At 37.5% G+C, this 13,028-nt stretch overlaps 1 protein-coding gene across 3 annotated transcripts in view; it reads right to left on the reverse strand.

Annotated features, from left to right (window-relative positions):
* Positions 1–13,028, reverse strand: part of mier1b (mesoderm induction early response 1b, transcriptional regulator) — a 117,798-nt gene that overhangs the window by 52,456 nt on the left and 52,314 nt on the right. The window lies entirely within an intron of this gene.

Below are 13,028 nucleotides of genomic sequence, written 5' to 3' on the forward strand. Positions count from 1 at the left end.
CTGGTGTCACGGTTCGGTTCGGTACGGTTTCGGTATGTTTTAGATACAGCAAAAAGAAAAAATTGGCAGATATTACCTTTTTTATTATTATTTTATTAAAACTAACAAAGTATGATTTTTTGTTGTTGTATGATTTTACCCATCTTCTATGTAGTTACAGGAATAAGACATTAGCTCTTTACATGCGGTGCGTGTTGCGTTGCGTGTGCGTTGCAGGAGCCCCACACCCTGTAGTGCTTTACATATGCTGCGTTTGCAGTCCGCAACTGATCCGCTGTTGCATATCACAAACACAGCATTTATTCATTATTTTTTATTTAAAATCCAAAAGTTTTTACTGAACATGCCTCGTCAGAATTCCAATTTTCTTTGTGTACTCTTTAATAGAAGTCAGGTTACGTAGCCTACTACATTTAAACAACATTTTTATTAAATTCATTTATTCATATTTATATACTTTAGATTTAGCTCACACAAGTGGCAAAACATTTAAACATAGTTTATAGCCTTAAATCACAAACATTTTAAATTAGAAACTTACAATAGTCTATTCAAAAACAGCCGACTCTAGTCTTTACTTTCGTTTTTACACCCTTTTAAAAGAAATCCTGCAGGTCAAAAAGAACTTTGCTTTTCACCTCCAAGAAAGTACGAGTGCTATCCATTATGGCACTTTTTTTTTAACCTAAATGCCAGGTAAGGTGTCGTTTTGTTGCTTAACTTGAGAAAAAAAAAGCCATGTGTTGACTTTGAAACAAGAGTATATTTTAAATGAGATGCATCTTTGGTGAAATTACTAGATTTTCGCGTCAGTACATGTTTATTTTAATGCGAACAATGTTCTATCACTTTAATGCAGCAACGCAGCGCAGCAAAAAATAGACTCGGTACGAAAACGATCCGCCGCACTGCTGCAGACGCACCGCACCTGGAACGGACTGACGGACAGCACCCGCGTGCAGTTTGAAAGCTGTCATCCGTTAACATGGGTACGGAAAAAAATACGCACCGCACGCGCACTGCAGACGGAGTATGTGTGAAACGGGCGTTGGGTCTCATATCCGCGGCTATAAATGGACCACTCGCCGCGGTGATGTCTTTTGCCATTTGAATAAGTTGGAAATGTCTGTCTAAATGCTGCGGGGATAGTTTGTGGGATAGTTTGTGGCTGTTTCTCCTTTTTATCGTCTTGTTGTCGGCGTAAAGACAACAAGATCGTATTGTTGTCGGCTTTGATTGACATGACATGAATTATTCCCGCTGCTGTACCATCAGCAAATGCGACATACCGTTGTTTTTTAATCCATCAATCTTGCCAACACCATCATAGCTTACCAAGAATCCAAAGTTCACCCAAACACCAGACCTGTTGGTTATTGGAGGATCTTCTATTTCTGGTTTGTTAAACGCAATTGCCATTTTGCCACGAGCATTCAGCGCGTAGCCTACTGAGTAAGCGAGCACCTGACTGAGCAGTCTAACATATTTGGTGTTTTTTTTTTTCTTTCACTTCGGCGGTGTCAGGGGCATTGCCTGTTATGTCGTTTTGGTTATTGGGCTACCTTGTTGAACGCATATTATTATATTTCACACACTTTTTTATTTTCCAAATCTAATCAATTAGTCCAAGAACCGTTCGGTACATAATGCGTACCGCGTACCGAACCGAAAGCCTCGTACCGAACGGTTCAATACGAATACGCGTATCGTTACACCCCTAATTGGATTGCATTTAAACCTTTTCACAATATTCTAATTTTCTGGGATATTGAATTTGGGATTTTCCTTAGTTGTCATTTATAAACATCAAAATTAAAAGAAATAAACATTTGAAATATATCAGTTTGTGTATAATGAAATAATATAATAAGTTTCACTTTTTGAATGGAATTAGTCAAATAAATGAATAAATCAGCTTTTTGATGATATTCTAATTATATGACCAGTACCTGTAGTGCAGCATTGTTTGAATACAATTATTTAAAATTTGTCGATCAAGTGTCTGCAGTGAACGTACTCAGTTACTCACGTAACCTCGGTTCCCTGAGAGAGGGAGCAAGTATTGCATATGGAAAAGCTCCTTTCCTTGAAAATATGAAGCAAAAACTGTATTCTATAAAGTATCTAGTATTTAAAAGTATTTAAAGCACAGCAGATTCGACAGAGAAAGCTACGCGCTGATTGGCTGTGCTGCGGCAACTGAAAAAACAAATGATAAATTTATCATTATTTGTATTTTAGAAATAAAATGTATGCAGGCAGTGACACTGTAAAAAATGAATCATGGGTCTTGTAATTTGCACACAAAAAAAATGTAAGGTGATAATTTAAAATAGTGTGTATTTTTTCTTAAGAAAATTGTGGTTCAGTGTTGTATAGAAATAAAAACAAGATATACACTTTTCTAATTTTTTAAGGAAAGTAAGCAATTTTGAGGCTTGAACTGAGGAACCGATTAAGCTAATAAAATTAAGGAACATAAAATTACTTGTTTATTTTAAGAGAATAAGCTCAATTGTGCCGTTTTATTTAGAGACACCATTGTTAGTTTCCAGCATGCTTTGCATATGGCTGGAAATGGAGATTTAATATTGAAATTAAGTGTTGTTTAATGTGTTTTTGAGTGAAGGGAATCATCTGTAAATGCATAATTTTCATTTGTGTTTGACATTTGAAAGAATTTCTGTTACCGTATTTTCCGGACTATAAGTCGCTCCGGAGTATAAGTCGCATCAGTCAAAAAATGCGTCATGAAGAGGAAAAAACATATATAAGTCGCACTGGACTATAAGTCGCATTAGGGCTGAAGCAAAGCGGGAGCCACGCGCGCGCTCGCTCGCGCCCGCTCACTGTGCATAACCGAGCACAGGAAAGAAAGTTTGAAGTGAGTGAGAAGCTTAGGAGGAACTGGCAAAAAGCAGACGTTACTTAACTGTAATGAAAAAAACAAAGAAAGCTAATAGCAGACTGAAAGGACAGAGCTGAAGGAACGAGTCCACATATATATGCTTGAACTCTCTGCAGGGAGAGGCTCAGCCGCGCGAGACAAACGCTGTGTGAATCGTTCTCGGCTGCATATTTTACTACATGCAGTTTGTAATTTGCAGAATACGATTTTCTTTATTGGGGCATTTTGTTTGTGTTCAGTCATTCTAAGTTGTTTTCTTTTAGTTAATATTTCAGTTAAGAGTTTTTTTTTTCTGTTTTCAGTTATTTTTTTCAGGGGTAGGCTACAGAAGCAGCATAGAGCGCCCTCTCGCGGCTATATGTTTATTGTTGTCAGTCAGTATGAATTAAATTTGATATATAAGTCGCACCTGACTATAAGTTGCAGAACCAGCCAAACTATGAAAAAAAGTGTGACTTATAGTCCGGAAAATACGGTATGTTGAAGTTTTGACTGTGCAGAAGATTAGAGCTTATGAGGTTGTGATGTGAATAACTGCAAGTATTATGATTATTATTATAAAGAATGTTGCTTTGTTCAACAAACAAACTTTGCTAATGCTAGTGCAATAATAAGTTTGTTTCTACTTGTGCCAGCATCAAACAGACTATTAATTGAATAACATAACTTAAAGTCAAATGTAAATATGCAGGTCATTTCCATTTACTCTAATATATATATAATTTTCAAAATCAACCTTAATTGAAAAAGCACCTTCCACTAATAAGATTTAATTCATCATAAAAACGACTTAAATATGTGTAATATTGTTACCATATTTTTTTAAGTAGATACTGTGTAATATTTTTACAGTGTAGATGCGTGTAATGAAATTCTGTTATTAATTTACAAAATTAATGTATTTGTTGTATTACTGAGTTAAAATGCGTAATTCAATTAGTTACTAATCATATTAAAAGGAAATTACTTTGCATTTAAAAAGTAATCCAAACCACATTTATAATGGGTAACTTATAACAGTAAGCAATTGCATTTCCAAAGTAACCTTCCTAACACTGAATGTATGTGAGACTCAACACATTCTTTCTGTTGTGTGACTGTGGAATTTCTTTGAAGTGTCATGAATTTAATTCTACTTCCTGTCATTCCAATTCAAATTCATATTCAACTTGCTGAATAAATAATTAGCCACTCGTCCCTTGGAGGGCGGAGCAATAACAAAAGCCAGTATGGAAATACACAGACAAACCAAGGCGATTTCAACTTCAAAATGTAAGCTTTAAAATATACCAATATTGCTATCTCAAACACGGAGGGGCTTCTTCGTGATTTTAACTAACAGATTCTGAAAAAAAAGCAAAAATCACATATTTAGAAAAAAAAAATGCTTCTTTCCCATTTTGCTCAAAAGTAGAGCTACCGGCTTGTGTCCAGAGCTTAGGTGACGGGTCACATATGTTCAACATCCATTTCGATATAATGGGGATGGCCTCCAAGGCCCGGTCGCCGAGAGACACAGTGGGGACAGCTCTTATGTGTAGCGTTGCACACTTTGTAGTGGGCGGGCACTCTACATTCAGAGCACTCAAGGCAGCTTATGTGCAGGGTCGTTGTAAAACAACCTTGGTGTGCAGACAAGACAATGTTTGACAACAGGCTACAGTCCCTGACAAAAGTCTTGTCGCTTGTGTACAAATTGACCTAAAGTGCCGCTGAAATATATTTCTAATCAAGATATTTTTACAAGAAATGGCTCATTTTAATCCCACCAGCTTTTGCGATAATTTTTCAGTGAAAAACTAAACTTTCAAAAAGTATTCTAATATTCACAGCTTGGTAAAGCCCATTGAGTCAATTTTTGCAAAGACATAAGTGTTGTCACCTTGTCATATGAGCTTCCCCTGTGACTAATATTGGATCAATTAGGTCTCAAGTGTGTATAAAATGAACCCCAGTACGCTAGACCTTCACATCAACTGCAACTAGACCTCTGCAAACATGCCTAAGATTCACCCTGAGACTAAAGTTTTGATTATCAAGAGGCTGAAGACCAGATCCACTGCTGATGTGGCAGACACCTTCAATGTGTCTCAGCATCAAGTACAAAGGATAAAAAAAGATTTGAAGAGACTGGAGACGTTTTTGACAAGCCCAGGTCAGACAGACCCCGCAAGACAACTGCTCGAGAGGACCGTTTGTTGGCTCGAAAATCCAAGGCCAGCCCATTTTCCACTGCAGCAGAGCTCCACGAGACCTGGTCACCTGAAGTCCCTGTGTCAACCAGAACAGTTTGTAGGATTGCTGTAGGATTGCACTGTGTCTCCCGGTCGCCGAGAGACACAGTGGGGACAGCTCTTATGTGTAGCGTTGCACACTTTGTAGTGGGCGGGCACTCTACATTCAGAGCACTCAAGGCAGCTTATGTGCAGGGTCGTTGTAAAACAACCTTGGTGTGCAGACAAGACAATGTTTGACAACAGGCTACAGTCCCTGACAAAAGTCTTGTCGCTTGTGTACAAATTGACCTAAAGTGCCGCTGAAATATATTTCTAATCAAGATATTTTTACAAGAAATGGCTCATTTTAATCCCACCAGCTTTTGCGATAATTTTTCAGTGAAAAACTAAACTTTCAAAAAGTATTCTAATATTCACAGCTTGGTAAAGCCCATTGAGTCAATTTTTGCAAAGACATAAGTGTTGTCACCTTGTCATATGAGCTTCCCCTGTGACTAATATTGGATCAATTAGGTCTCAAGTGTGTATAAAATGAACCCCAGTACGCTAGACCTTCACATCAACTGCAACTAGACCTCTGCAAACATGCCTAAGATTCACCCTGAGACTAAAGTTTTGATTATCAAGAGGCTGAAGACCAGATCCACTGCTGATGTGGCAGACACCTTCAATGTGTCTCAGCATCAAGTACAAAGGATAAAAAAAGATTTGAAGAGACTGGAGACGTTTTTGACAAGCCCAGGTCAGACAGACCCCGCAAGACAACTGCTCGAGAGGACCGTTTGTTGGCTCGAAAATCCAAGGCCAGCCCATTTTCCACTGCAGCAGAGCTCCACGAGACCTGGTCACCTGAAGTCCCTGTGTCAACCAGAACAGTTTGTAGGATTCTGCCTCAAAATGGCCTCCATGGTTGAATCAGTGCCCAGAAGCCAGCACTAAACAAAATACAATTGAAAAACGTGTGGCATTTGCCAAGGCCCACAGCTAGCTAAAAGGATGGACACTGGAAAAGTGGCAGAAGGTGGATTTTCAGATGAATATTCAGTTGAATTACACCACAGTTGCCGCAAATATTGCAGACCTACTGAAGCCTGAATGGATCCGAGATTCACCCGGAAAACAGTAAAGTTTGGTGGCGGAAAAATCATGGTCTGGGGTTACATCCAGTATGGGGGTGTGCGAGATCTGCAGGATGGAAGGGAACATCAATAGTCTAAAATACCAAGAAATCTTAGCTACCTCTTATATTCCCAACCATAAAAGAGGCCAAATTCTGCAGCAGGAAGGTGCTCCATCGCATACTTCCATCTCCACATGAAAGATCCTCAAGGCGAAGAAGATCAAGATGCTCCAGGATTGGCCAGCCCAGTCACCAGACATGAAAATCATTGAGCATATGTGGGGTAGGAGGAAAGAGGACGCATGGAAGACGAAACCAAAGAATATTGATGAACTCTGGGAGGCATGCAAGACTGCTTTCTTAGCTATTCCTGATGACTTCATCAATAAATTGTATGCATCCTTGCCAAACCGCATGGATGCAGTCCTTCAAGCTCATGGAAGTCATACAAGATATTAAATTTGGATCTCACAGCGCCACAACTTGACATACTTTTGTATTTGCAGTAAATTTGTTACATTTCTGTATAGGCGACAAAACTTTTGTCTTGCCAAAATTTGACCTTTCTGTCTTGATTAAATGATAAATATTTCTTCTGTGAAAATTATTTATTTCAGTGCATTAAACATCATTTGGGAGGGTTTTAGCTTTTCATATGAGCTATTTCTAACACCAATTGATTAATTAAAAGTCAGGTTAATATCAGGTATTTCTACAAAATAGATAAGCGACAAGACTTTTGTCAGGGACTGTAGTTGACTGCAATGTTTAAATCCAGAGACGCCGAAACCAAGGGAACTGGGAGAATGTAAAGTCCAGGCACCGTATACAAGAAGACACTGAATTAACAGTGCTTAAATGCAGGGGTCCACAATGTGTACTGGACACACTGCCTACAGTCGTAACAGAGGTAAAAACTCTTAATTAGGGGCCAAGCACCGAAGGTGCGTAGGCACCTATTGTAATCGTAGCCGTTCCTATTATTATTATTATTATTATTATTATTATTATTATTATTATTATTATTCCGCTCTTGAGTCTATGGCAGCCCATAGAACCGTATGGTAAAAAGTTGTGAAATTTGGCACACAAATAGAGGACAGTCCCATCTGTCACTATAGCAAATTTTGAGTCTCCAACTCAATCCCTCTAGCGCCACCGTCTGTCCAAAGTTGCACTTATGTTTATGCTAATAACTTTTGAACCATAAGGGCTAGAAACAAAATTCTTTTTTCCCTTGATTCGATTGCACCCTATGACGTAATTTTCCGTCATGAAAATTTTCCCGCCATTTTAAATTTTCCAAAAAAGCTACTTTTTCGAACTCCTCCCAGGCCGTTGTTCTGATTTTCACGAAAATTGAACCAGATCATCTTCAGACCATGCCAGGAAAAAGTTGTTAAAAGACTAATCAACTTGATTAAAGTCAAGTTGATTAGTCGAATCGTTTTTGATAAATGCGTAAACAAATTTTACATAGCAGTTGCAAAAATACTCTTAAGGCTGTATTTCTGCAATGCTTTAACGTATTCAACCCAAACTTGGTACATGTCATCACGAGCATGACTTGAAGTGATCTGCAGCATTTCGGTGCAGTGCCACCTACTGGTCCGGAGATACAAAAAATGGCTATTTTGGCTAATAACTTCTGATGGGTTTTTCCAAAAATCATAAAAGTGGTCTTGTTAGATTCGGGACATCATGCCGAGTCGATAAATATCCAATTATCCCGTATCACCCATTTTGGGCGTCGGTCATTTTGAATTTTGTCTAAAAATGCTGTATTTTACGAATGCATTAGCATATCGTTACGCAACTTGTTATGTGTCTTCTGCACCATGCCCTGAAGGTGCTCAAAAAGTTTCGGGGCAGTGCAACCTTGTGGTCAAAATGTATAACAAAATTTACACAAAGGCTAATAACTTTTGAATAAATTAACCTATTATGATGAAACTGGTCATAATACATTCCTTGGCTACTGCTGAGAACATACATATCAATTTTGCCATATTTGGTGAAACGTCCTCTCCTCCATCTTGTTATTAGTTAAAAACCTACTTTTTCAAAATCCTCCAAGGCCGTTTGTCCGATTTTCACCAAAATTGACTCGTATAATCTTCAGCCCATCTCGACACAAAGTTATTGATTTCACATCAATAGATTAAATTGTTTTTGTTTAACACAGCGACAAAGCTGAGGCATGATGCCAAAATGACTCTTAAGGTTGTATCTCTGCAATGTTTTGACAGCAAACTGTGCATGTGTCATTGTTATGTCACCCTGACCACACCACATTCATTTGGTCACAGCGCCACCTATAGGTAAAAAGTGATACATTATTAATTTTTAACTTTATGTATAATTGTATATCTTTTTTGCCTCAGCTTATGTTAATAGGTCTTTAATGGTTCATTTTTGCAGCTGGTCACTCCCAGCCATGCTGGCATGTCTCATTTTCTTCTTTGCGCTGAGGCACGATGCCAAAATGACTCTTAAGGTTGTATCTCTGCAATGTTTTGACATATTGACACCAAACTGTGCATTTTTGCAGCTGGTCACTTCCAGCCATGCTGGCATGTCTCATTTTCTTCTTAGCGCTTGGCCCCGGAATTGCTGCTTGCAGCTATATTTGTTTATTATTATTAATAATACAGCGTGTTGAATGCAGGTGTGCATGCTTCATACCAGGCTTGTTTCTGCAATGTTAAACCTCTCCAGCCGCCTGAATAGAGCGGAAGAGAGAGAGAGATTGGGAGGGGATGGGGGGGATCATTTCTGAGCGTGACTTAAAGAGAAATGACAAATTTCATATGTGACCCTGTCGCAAGTCGCAAAAATTGAATTATGAGATTATGATCGTCCAAGTGCCATAGCCATAAAAAAGACGATAAAAGGTCATGTGTGTTTATTGCTGTAAATGATAAATTATACCAAGGGATTTGAGATACAATACTCAATTTTGAATTCATAATATTATAAATACTGAAATTAGTGATTTTATTGACACTACACTTGATACTTTTGCACACAAAAAATACCGGATGCGGGCTCCCTAAACATCGATTTTAATGATCTCAGGGGGTTTTCAGCGCAACAAGACCAGCTGATATGTATGTTATCCAGTCCAGGAACTTCTTTTTTACCATTAGGAAGAGAAAGACATTAATATCAATCGGCACAAGTGGCAATCAGGTCATCGCGGCTTAAGCCGGGTTCAGATGTCCGTGGAGATATTTTTGTGTCATCGCCAATATTTTAATATTTTCTTCTTTGTTTTGTAGCTCAACATTGTGCCAATAATAACCATCTTAATTTAAAGTCATATTAGGCCCTGCTATGTGACGGTAGTAGACACGGTTCAGACCAGGGTAATTCTCAGAGTAATTATGCCAGAGTGGTGGCATAAGCGCTCAAAACAAACTTCAGACACATACGCTCCAAGGGGCTTTTACGCGTGGTACACCATATAGCCATATATTGAAATATTTTAATGGATGGCAGGTGTAGGGATGGCGAAAACTAAACATTTTCTTGACCAACCACCGAGCCTCATTAGCCGGTTGAAACCGGTTAACCGATTAGTTTAAAATATGCTGCATTATTTGAAATAACAGCCAACAAATATGTTGTTGATTAAGCTAATGTATTCAGTCATTATTCAATGGTTATTCTAAAAATCCATGTGAAAAATTACTTCTCACTGTTCTCAGGTCAAATATTTACAGGGAGTGCAGAATTATTAGGCAAATTAGTATTTTGACCACATCGTCCTCGTTATGCATGTTGTCTTACTCCAAGCTGTATAGGCTGGAAAGCCTACTACCAATTAAGCATATTAGGTTATGTGCATCTCTGTAATGAGAAGGGGTGTGGTCTAATGACATCAACACCCTATATCAGGTGTCCATAATTATTAGGCAACTTCCTTTCCTTTGGCAAAATGGGTCAAAAGAAGGACTTGACAGGCTCAGAAAAGTCAAAAATAGTGAGATATATTGCAGAGGGATGCAGCAGTCTTAAAATAGCCAAGCTTCTGAAGCGTGATCATCGAACAATCAAGCGTTTCATTCAAAATTCAATGTCAACAGGGTCGCAAGAAGCGTGTGGAAAAACCAAGGCGCAAAATAACTGCCCGTGAACTGAGAAAAGTCAATCGTGCAGCTGCCAAGATGCCACTTGCCACCAGTTTGGCCATATTTCAGAGCTGCAACATCACTGGAGTGCCCAAAAGCACAAGATGTGCAATACTCAGAGACATGGCCAAGGTAAGAAAGGCAGAAAGTCGACCACCAAGTCAAGACTGGGCCAAGAAATATCTCAAGACTGATTTTTCTAAGGTTTTATGGACTGATGAAATGAGAGTGAGTCTTGATGGGCCAGATGGATGGGCCCGTGGCTGGTTTGGTAAAGGGCAGAGAGCTCCAGTCCAACTCAGACGCCAGCAAGGTGGAGGTGGAGTACTGGTTTGGGCTGGTATCATCAAAGATGAGCTTGTGGGGCCTTTTCGGGTTGAGGATGGAGTCAAGCTCAACTCCCAGTCCTACTGCCAGTTTCTGGAAGACACCTTCTTCAAGCAGTGGTACAGGAAGAAGTCTGCATCCTTCAAGAAAAACATGATTTTCATGCAGGACAATGCTCCATCACACGCGTCCAAGTACTCCACAGCGTGGCTGGCAAGAAAGGGTATAAAAGAAGAAAATCTAATGATATGGCCTCCTTGTTCACCTGATCTGAACCCCATTGAGAACCTGTGGTCCATCATCAAAAACAGTACACCTCTCTGAACAGTGTCTGGGAGGCTGTGGTTGCTGCTGCACGCTATGTTGATGGTGAACAGATCAAAACACTGACAGAATCCATGGATGGCAGGCTTTTGAGTGTCCTTGCAAAGAAAGGTGGCTATATTGGTCACTGATTTGTTTTTGTTTGTTTTTTGAATGTCAGAAATGTATATTTGTGAATGTTGAGATGTTATATTGGTTTCACTGGTAAAAATAAATAATTGAAATGGGTATAAATTAGTTTTTTGTTAAGTTGCCTAATACTTATGCACAGTAATAGTCACCTGCACACACAGATATCCCCCTAAAATAGCTAAAACTAAAAACTAAAACTTCCAAAAATATTCAGATTTGATATTAATGAGTTTTTTGTGTTCATTGAGAACATGGTTGTTGTTCAATAATAAAATTAATCCTCAAAAATACAACTTGCCTAATAATTCTGCACTCCCTGTATATGCAATTAAAATGCGATTAATTTCGATTAATTAATTACAAAGCCTCTAATTAATTAGATTTTTTTTTATCGAGTCCCGGCCCTAATTTATATATTAATGACTTTTTCCATGGATATTTAATTTTATTAATATAGTTATACAAATAATTTCAATTAATTGACTTGGTAATTGTTGCTACAATCAAACTCTTGTACCCCAATTCGTTTGAATGTTTTTGTGCTTTTTGGACATACGCATCATAATAAACAGGCCTGTTTTACAAAACTAAGAATTTTCCCATAAATGTCATATCACTGAAAATGGGAGAATCTCAGCTTTAATGTGGTATATGGCTGATATTCAGGATAATTATGTTGATAATTATTTAAAAAAATGATTTTCTGAACCTGAAATACAAATTTTTTTTAACATAGCCATACTCAGTTAATATTAGAGATATCAAGGTTATATTTTAACAGAATGTTCTTTACATTATGTAGGATGATTTTATGTAGAAAACAGTGAATCACAAAAATATATTTCACATAACACACAAATAAAAAAGACTGACAGACATTAAAAACATTTATTTATTTTTTCTCTTAGCTTGGACGAGTGTTTCACAAGCTCTCTTGCACTTGGCTGCATGTCACCTTCTGGATTGCACCTCTCTCTCTGTCTCTCTCTCTCTCTCTCTCTCTCTCTCTCTCTCTCTCTCTCTCTCTCTCTCTCTCTCTCTCTCTCTCTCTCTCTCTATATATATATATATATATATATATATATATATATATATATATATATATGCTGCCTTTATTTAATTAAAAATGCAGTAAAAAAATGTAATACAGTGAAATATTATTCTGATGTACATCATCTGTTCACTACTTGAATATATAGTAAAGTGTCATTTATTTCTGTGATCAAAGCTGAATTTATCATCATTACTCCAGTCTTCAGTGTCACTAATCATTCTCATATTAGGATTTGATGCTCAACAAACATTTATGACTATTATCAGTGTTGAAAACAGTTTTGCTGCTCATGGTGCAGCTTCATTTTTGTGAAAACCACCAAACATACCATTCAAATATTTGTGGTAAAATTAAAAAAGAGACAAATTAATACTTTTTTTGATCAGACATAGGCTATATTAAATTGATCACAAGTGTTATTTTTAATATTACAAAAGATAATAATTGATTTAATAAATGCAAATAAATGCTGTCCATTGAACTTATCATCAAAGAATCCTGAAAAATAAAATGTATCATGGTTTCCATAACATTTTTAACTGTTTAACTGTTTTCAACACAGATAATAATCATAAATGTCTCTTGAGCATTAAATCTTCATATGAGAATGATTAGTGAAGGATCATGTGAAACTGAAGACTGAAGTAATAATGATAAATTCAGCTTTGATCACAGGAATAAATTACACTTTACTTTATTCACATAGAAAAAGGCTGTTTACATTTGTAATGGTATTTCACAATATTACTGTTTTAACTGTATTTTTGATTAAATAAATGCAGCTTTGGTGAGA

Source organism: Pseudorasbora parva, chromosome 9 (genome assembly GCF_024679245.1).
Source record: "Pseudorasbora parva isolate DD20220531a chromosome 9, ASM2467924v1, whole genome shotgun sequence".
Taxonomy (NCBI): domain Eukaryota; kingdom Metazoa; phylum Chordata; class Actinopteri; order Cypriniformes; family Gobionidae; genus Pseudorasbora; species Pseudorasbora parva.